Consider the following 9,356-nt stretch of genomic DNA (forward strand, 5'->3'; position numbering starts at 1 on the left):
AACACACAGAGGCACCAAACTTTCTGTGATTGATCATCATCGGGTCTTCTTTAATATCCAATGGTCAAATGATGACATCACTTAGGCCACGCCCCCTGACAACAGGAAGTGTCATGTTTTGCTGTAAACGGTCGCTATGTTACCCCTCTGAGCTAATCAACATGAAACTGTGTCCAGAGACAGAAGACATGTTGGTGTGTTGTGGATTCCAGCCCCAAGTAGATTCGATGGAGCAGGAGAGCGTGGCGGCGTGGTGAAGTGTCCTCAAACGCCACTGCCATACGTTTGGCCCTGAATTCCACATTTTTGGGCCGAGCTGCTTAAAACTCACTTGGATGCATCCTTATCCACCCCCCAACAGGAATCCATAACAAAGTTTGGTGGGCATGACCTAATGCCTCAACGGCGCCACCTAGCAATTTTCAAAGGACCCTTTGCTATTCACTTACTTCATTGTAGAGACATGAGATTTGGTACAGTGGTAGAGCTCACCAAGACGCTCAGAATTTACAATTAATGTCATAGTGTAAATATCACAGGAAGTCGGCCATTTTAGATTGAAGGTCTGATTTTGACCCCATTTTTGACGTGTACAGCATTGGTATTTGATCGAACTCCTCCTAGAGATTTTTAGCGAGCGGCTTGAAACTCGGGCAGTCTGATCATAAAGCATGGAGAATTAAAAGTTATCAAAACGGTGAGTTTTTGAGCATGCTGAAGGGGCGTGAGCAGGGGTCAAAGTTCACCTACTCGCCATGAAAAAAAAAAAAAACGCTGCTCCTGGGGGGAATTTTTGATTATGCTCACGCATAGATGTGTAATACTTCTCATTGCAATTCAGACAGGCGCAGACTGCACCGTGCAGTTCATTTTAAAGAGGCAGTTTTGGCGCATATTCCGATAGAAATGGGCTACGGGGAGCCTAAGTGTGTTGTCGTGGGCGTGTTTAGCCGCTGCAGGTAACCGCTGTGAAACAATCAGAAAGATTTCCCTGATTAATAACATCTTTATGGAGCGCTAGACTTATTGTTACTATGTGCTGCTTTATCAGTTCTCTCTTGCTCGCTCGCTCACTCGCTCGTCATCGGACAAAAATCAAACTGCTTCGTGTTTGTATTTGAAATTGTGCGTCAGACTCAGATTTAGAAGTGTTGTTACGACGTTTGAGCTGTAACTGCAACCGTTATATATATCTTGTAACTTTACTGAATTTGCAGCTTAAGAAGATTGGGTTTGACAGACAACACCAACTGTCCCCTCAATCCAGTGCACACAATACCACAACAGACCTCATCACGCTCTACAGTACATCAAGAAAACTAAATCAACTAAAACAAGTTCACGAGTGAACATGAAATAAAGTTAATCCATATTTGTGTGTCAGGGTGTCTAAGCACTCTCCAGAATTTGACATCTCAGCAGAGCCTGTAATAATTATAGAAAGTAACGTTATAGTTGTTCTGCCTTTTGTTAAGACAGCAAGGAATTCATGTCGTGAATACATTACATAAATAAGATATTAATTAATTCTTAGTCAGTGGAAATCCATGGTAAAAACAGTTAGAAACGTTTTGGGTTCATATTTAATCAGAGTGAGACATCACAACTTTGCTAGATCTCTATGTGAATTACGTGAGATAGTGAGTGCTCTCACCTTAAAAAAAGATCTTTGACGTATTTTGCTCTGGTAAAAAGCTGCTTTTCAGCTATGAAGCTAGGGAAACTGCTAATGTTGAAGTTGAATTTGTTCTACACGCTTCTGCCTTGGAAAAATATTTGTCTTTTTACAAAAACAATGTTTAAAGCCAGATTTGGGACCAAAGGTTATTCAGACAACGCAAGAAAAGGAAGCTTTGTGTGGGGAACTTTTGTCCTAGCTGTCTAGCAGCATATGGCCCAAGGACAGCACAATAGTTTTCTTGAAGTATAATTTTGGAGAAGTAGAAACAAGTATTAACATAGCTCTCAACTCACGCATTGACCGTGTGACACACGCATTTCACTAACTTCACACGCTCACACGCAACACATGGCATTTCACACGCAAACATTGCATTTTTCACGCATAAAAATCACAAAGCCCATCTGGGCTGCGAGCTGTTTCGGCTTCTTTCACAACTTGTGGCCATCAGTAATTCCTGCTGCAGTTCATGTTAACAGAGCAGCAGGAAGAGTAATCAGAGTTATGAATAATTTTAGTCTTAACCAGTGGTAAAAGTGAGCCGGTGTTATGCTCAAAAGTGCATGCCTGCCGAGATGTGCATCCCCTGTCGCGGGAGCGCGCCTCGCTCTGTACAAATGAATATCGACGGAAAACGAATTAAAATACGACCAACGGAGCAACTTGTTCTTATATTAATTATATAAAAACGTTTAAATGTACTTCTAGTGTGAAAAAAAACTGTGTGTATTTGGCAGATTCGTTTACAAAAGTACGGGTGTTATGAACAACATTAAATCCAAAGTTTTTATCTGCGGTACGGCTGATTTATTTGTTGTGGTCTCTTGTCATTCACACAAAACAATAAACCGTGAGAGCCGACCTGAGTTTTGAAACTGCAAAGCTTTTTCTTAAGCGGAAGATCAAACGTGCAGACACAGAGTGGGACCAATGTGATGCATTTGTGAGCGTCAGAAAGCTATGGTGCATTCAGGAGCATGGGACATTTCAAACTTACAAGGAAAGATTCATAAAACGGAATAGAACTTAACTCATACAATAATCTATTTATCCAGAAACAGTGTGGGCTTTCTTACAATACTGAATGCTCTATAATTGTATTTCTGTTATGTTTTGATTCTGCACATCTGCTAGCTTTTTATTCTGAAAAATCTATAATATTACAGCAGCAAATTATCAAAGTTTTTCAAAAGCCTGTTTAAAAGCTCCAAATGGGGCTTCAGATCATAGAGCGACAATTGCGCTGTCATTGTTTTACAGGGCAGAATTTGCATTTGCTGACCCTTGTCCTTTAATTACAGATGGATATACAGGAATGCAGTCATACAAGTGTCAACTCTGAGATAGCAGGGGACGTTTTTTGGCAATGGGGCTGCCAAAAAACGCATCCCCCTATGTTTTTAATTTAAAAATTGTCCCACACACCTGAAATTCACACTAGTAGTTCAGAACACATGTGTAAACACGTAGAAAATGTTACATCAACTACAAGTGTATATTTCTATGAAACAGCAGGGGATGCGTTTTTTGGCAACGGTGATGCAAAACTGGAGAACAGTAGACTGTAGAACAGTAGAACTAGGTAGAGTGAGAAATATAGGCCCTGATGTCCTCCAGTAGCTTAAGCCTATAGCAGCATAACTATAAAGGTAGCTCAGGGTAACATGAGCCACTCTAACTATAAGCTTTGTCAAAAAGGAAGGTCTCAGAAGCCAGCTTCTAGTGGAGGAGTTCAAGTATTTTGGGGTCTTGTTCACGAATGAGGGGAAGATGGAGCGGGAGATCGACAGGCGGATTGGTGCGACGTCTGCTGTGAAGCGGGCACTGTACTGATCCGTTGTGGTGAAGAGAGAGCTGAGCCAAAAGGCGAAGCTCTCGATTTACCGGCCGATCTAAGTTCCTACCCTCATTTATGGTCACGTGCTTTGGGTCGTGACCGAAGAAACGAGATCCCTGATACAAGCGGCCGAAATTAGTTTTCTCCGTAGTGTGTCTGGGCTCTCCCTTAGAGATAGGTTGAGGAGCTCAGTCAGCCGGGGAGGACTCAGAGTAGAGCCGCTGCTCCTCCACGTCGAGAGGAGCCAGTTGAGGTGGCTCGGGTATCTGGTCAGGATGCCTCTTGGACGCCTCCCTGGTGAGGTGTTCCGGGCACGTCCCACCGGGAGGAGGTCCATGGGAAGACCCAGGACATGCTGGAGAGACTATGTTTCTAGGCTGGCCTGGGAACACCTTGGGATTCCCCCAGAGGAGCTGGCCCAAGTTGCTGGGGAGAGAGACGTCTGGGCCTCCCTACTGAAGCTGCTACCCCCGCGACCCGACTCCGGATAAGCAGAAGACGATGGATGGATGGAAAAAGGAAAGTTTTAGGATTAGTCTTAAAAGTAGACAGGGTGTCTGCGTCACGGAACAAAACTGGGAGTTGGTTCCACTGGAGAGGAGCATGATAGCTAAAGGATCTGCCTACCATTCTGGTTTTACAGACTTTAGGAACCACCAGCAGACCTGCTTTCTGAGAGTGAAGTGGTCTGTTAGCAATATTCCATGTGTGTATGTTGTGTACAAACTTTAGTAATTTCTAACGTGTTATTTTAGCAATATTCCAATTGCTAAAGTGTTACTTGTACATTATTACTTTTGGGTGTGTATCCACCCATTTAACTGTCAAACTTTCATAAAAGCTTTCTTAATGCAAGAAACGAAACCCTTAAACACATGAAATAATTAACTTTAAATAAAAAGGTTTTGTTAATATTTCACATGAAGCTGGATTAACAGCTAGTAAGATACCTTTGATTAAATTTGTATACTAGTGTTTAAACTAGGGGTGTCAAACGTACGGCCTGCGGGCCGGATCTGGCCCACCAAACGATTTAGTCCGGCCCGGTGGCCAAATGCATTTTCATTATTCAACGGCTGTGTCTCCTCGGTGCATCGACTGATCTGCACCAGATTTTTTGTGAGTCGTGGGGGAGCGCTGCCCAACGCATACGTGTGTATCGCATGGTAGACAGGTGAGGAAAATGCATGACAGCTTCTGCGGTGGCTGGCGGCGGGAGGTGCGCGTACCCTAGCGGTGGCCCATAGGCCAGAGCGGCGCTTGGCTGCGAGGGCCGATCATCACCGCTTGCGGTTTTAATTCTTATTATTCTGCCCCCCTAAAGAGGGGCCTTTTTGGGGGCTTTCTCATTTTCAAAAACTCACCAAACTTTGCAGATGCATGGTGACTGTTTAAAAATTTTGTATTTTAAGGTCGTCACAAAAATCAAAAGAAAAATGCCTCAACGGCGCCACCTAGCAATTTTCAAAGGACCCTTTGCTATTCACTTACTTCATCATAGAGACATGAAATTTGGTACAGTTATAGAGCTCACCAAGACGCTCAGAATTTACAATTAATGTCATAGTGCAAAAATCACAGGAAGTCGGCCATTTTAGATTGAAGGTCTGATTTTGACCTCAATTTTGACAGTTACAGCATTGGTATTTGATCGAACTCCTCCTAGAGATTTTGAGTGAGCGGCTTGAAACTCGGTCAGTCTGATCATAAGGCATGGCCAATTAAAAGTTATCAAAACGGTGAGTTTTTGAGCATTTTGAAGGGGCGTTGGCAGGGGTCAAAGTTCACCTATTCGCCACAAAAAATAAAAGTGTTATATCTCCCACACAGAAACACACAGAGTCACCAAACTTTCCATGATTGATCATCATCAGGTCTTCTAAAATTTCCAATGATCAAATGATGACATAACTTAGGCCACGCCCCCTGACAACAGAAAGTGTCATGTTTTGCTGTAAACGGTCGCTATGTTACCCCTCTGAGCTAATCAACATGAAACTGTGTCCATAGACAGAAGACATGTAGGTGTATTGTGCATTCCAGCCCCAAGTGGATTCGATGGAGCAGGAGAGCGTTGCGGCGTGGTGAAGTCACCTCAAACGCCGCTGCCATACGTTTAGCTCTGAATTCCACATTTTTGGGCCGAGCTGCTTAAAACTCACTTGGATGCATCCTTATCCACCCCTTAACAAGAATCCATAACAAACTTTGGTGGGCGTGACCTAATGCCTCAACGGCGCCACCTAGCAATTTTCAAAGGACCCTTTGCTATTCACTTACTTCATCGTAAAGACATGAAATTTGGTATAGTTGTAGAACTCACCACGACGCTCAGAATTTACAATTAATGTCATAGTGCAAGTATCACAGGAAGTTGGCCATTTTAGATTGAAGGTCGTATTTTGACCCCATTTTTGAAGTTTACAGCATTGGTATTTGATCTAACTCCTCCTAGGGATTTCGAGCGAGCGGCTTGAAACTCGGTCAGTCTGATCATAAGGCATGCCCAATTCAAAGTTATCAAAACGGTGAGTTTTTGAGCATTTTGAAGGGGCGTTAGCAGGGGTCAAAGTTCACCTACTCGCCACAAAAAATAAAACTGTTATATCTCCTACACAGACACACACAGAGGCACCAAACTTTCTGTGATTGATCATCATCGGGTCTCCTACAATATCCAATGGTCAAATGATGACATTGCTTAGGCCACGCCCCCTGACAACAGGAAGTGTCATGTTTTGTTGTAAGCAGTCGCTATGTTACCCCTCTGAGCTAATCAACATGAAACTGTGTCAAGAGACAGAAGACATATTGGTGTGTTGTGGATTCCAGCCCCAAGTGGATTCCATGGAGCAGGGCGGCGTGGTGGCGTGGGGAAGTCACATCAAACCATATATTTTTAATCTTTTGACAGCATTATTTGCTCAAACCTGTCCACCAGGTGGCAGCAAGAGACCACAAATAAACCACAAACCAAGTTGTCTTGTTCAGTAAGGCAAGGCAAGGCAAATTTATTTATATAGCACAATTCAGTACAAAGACAATGCAAAGTGCTTTACATGATTAAAATATAGCAAAATAAAACAGAATAAAAGCAAGTAGGTAGGAATAAAATGTAGATAGAAAAAAGAACAAAAAAGTGGTGATTCAGTTAACTAGAACAGTTGAAGGCAATCCTAAACAAATGTGTTTTTAATCTTGATTTAAAGGAACTCAGGCTTTCCGCACCTTTACAATTTTCTGGAAGTTTGTTCCAGATCAGTGGAGCATAGGAACTAAATGCTGCTTCTCCTTGTTTAGTTCTGGTTCTAGGTATGCAGAGTAGGCTAGAGCCAGAAGACCTTAATGGTCTGGATGGTTAATACACTGATAACAAGTCTGATGTATTTAGGTGCTAAGCCATTCAGGGATTTATAGACGAACAGAAGTTTTTAAAGTCTATTCTCTGATATACAGGGAGCCATGGAAGGACTTTAGAACTGGGGTGATGTGCTCTACTTTCTTAGTCTTAGTGAGGACGCGGGCAGCAGCGTTCTGGATCAGCTGCAGCTGTCTGATCCACTTTTTAGGCAGGCCTGTAAAAACACCGTTGCACCGTTGCAAATATAAACGCATGGGTTAGTTTTTCCAGATCCTGCTGAGACATTAGTCCTTTAATCCTGGAAATGTTTTTCAGGTGATAGAAAGCTGACTTTGTAACTTTCTTTAGATGCTTTTGGAGGTTCAGGTCTGAGTCCATTACTACTCCAAGATTTCGGGCCTGATCAGTGGTTCCTAGCTGAAGCGACTGAAGCTGTGTGCTAACTTTTGATCTTTCCTCTATTGGTCCAAATATTATTACTTCTGTTTCGTTTTTATGGAACTGAAGAAAATTTTGGCACATCCACGTATTGATTTCTTCTAGGCATTTACTCAGTGCTTGAACTGGTTCATAGTCACCTGGTGACATGGTGATGTAGAGCTGTGTGTCGTCTACATAGTTATGGTAGCTGATGTTGTTGTTTCTTATGATCTGAGCTAGAGGGGCATGTAGATATTGAATAGGAGGGGACCCAAGATGGACCCTTGGGGAACCCCACATGTGATTTTTGTAATCTTCGATGTAAAGTTACCTACTGATACAAAAAAGCCCCTGTCCTTTAAGTAGGATTTAAACCAGTGGAGAGCTGTACCAGAAAGGCCGACCCAGTTCTCCAGGCGTTCTAACAGAATGGAGTGATCAACAGTATCAAATGCTGCACTGAGGTCCAACAGAACCAGCACTGTGGTTCTTCCACAGTCTGTATTTCTATGGATGTCATCAAACACCTTGATAAGGGCGGTCTCTGTACTGTGGTGAGCACGGAAGCCAGACTGGAAAACGTCAAAGCGGCTGGTCGTTGTTAAGAAGGTGTTTAATTGTTGAAACACAGCTTTTTCAATAATCTTACTGATAAAGGGGAGGTTTGAGATGGGTCTGTAGTTCTGGAGTAGTAGTTTGTCTAAATTGTTCTTTTTTAACAGTGGTTTGATAATTGCTGTTTTTAGGGAAAACACCTGACAGAAGGGATGTGTTTATTATCTGAGTCAAATCAGACGCTATGACAGGCAAAACTTTCTTAAGGAAAACTGTGGGTAGAGCATCAAAACAGCATGAGGAGGAACTTAGCTGCTGAATGATCTCCTCTAAGCTTTTGGAGTTTATTTGGCTGAATTGGGACATTTTGTCAGGATAAGTTCCAGCTGAATACGGCTTTGGTTCTAGAGTTGGTGTGGATGTACAAACTGATCTTCTAATTATCAGTTTATTTATTTTTTAGACTAGTTCCATATGAGAGGTTGCAAGAAAACTTGTAACTTTACTGAATTTGCAGCTTAAGAAGATTGGGTTTGACAGACAACACCAACTGTCCCCTCAATCCAGTGCACACAATACCACAACAGACCTCATCACGCTTTACAGTACATCAAGAAAACTAAATCAACTAAAACAAGTTCACGAGTGCACATGAAATTAAGTTAATCCATATTTGTGTGTCAGGGTGTCTAAGCATTCTCCAGAATTTGACATCTCAGCAGAGCCTGTAATAATTATAGAAAGTAACATTATAGTTGTTCTGCCTTTTGTTAAGACAGCAAGGAATTCATGTCGTGAATACATTACATAAATAAGATAATAATTCTTAGTCAGAGGAAATCCAAGGCAAAAACAGTTAGAAAAGTTTTGGGTTCATATTTAATCAGAGTGAGACATCACAACTTTGTTAGATCTCTATGTGAATTACGTGAGATAGTGAGTGCTCTCACCTTAAAAAAAGATCTTTGACGTATTTTGCTCCGGTTAAAAGCTGCTTTTCAGCGATGAAGCTAGGGAAACTGCTAATGTTGAAGTTGAATTTGTTCTACACGCTTCTGCCTTGGAAAAATATTCGTCTTTTTACAAAAAGAATGTTTAAAGCCAGATTTGGGAACAAAGGTTATTCAGAGAATGCAAGAAAAGGAAGCTTTTGTGGGGAACTTTTGTCCTAGCTGTCTAGCTGCATATGGCCCCAGGACAGCCCAATAGTTTTCTTGAAGTTTAATTTTGGAGAAGTAGAAACAAGTATTAATTTCAAAAGGTAGGTAAAAAAGGAAAAAAGTTTTTACAAAATCTTAAAATGTTGGATAGTCGTTATTTCCATCTTGCTGTGAAAATTGGTGAAATATTATCATTTTTAATGCTTAGATATAAAATCGCAAGGCCATTACTAAAATTGCCTTTTGTTGAAAATGTTTTTTGGCATGCCATACTTTATATTTATAGGTAGCCTAGATGTGCATAATAAAAGAGTGGAACTAAAACCTGGTCTAAAATTATTA

Source organism: Fundulus heteroclitus, unplaced genomic scaffold (genome assembly GCF_011125445.2).
Source record: "Fundulus heteroclitus isolate FHET01 unplaced genomic scaffold, MU-UCD_Fhet_4.1 scaffold_122, whole genome shotgun sequence".
NCBI classification, from domain to species: Eukaryota; Metazoa; Chordata; class Actinopteri; order Cyprinodontiformes; family Fundulidae; genus Fundulus; species Fundulus heteroclitus.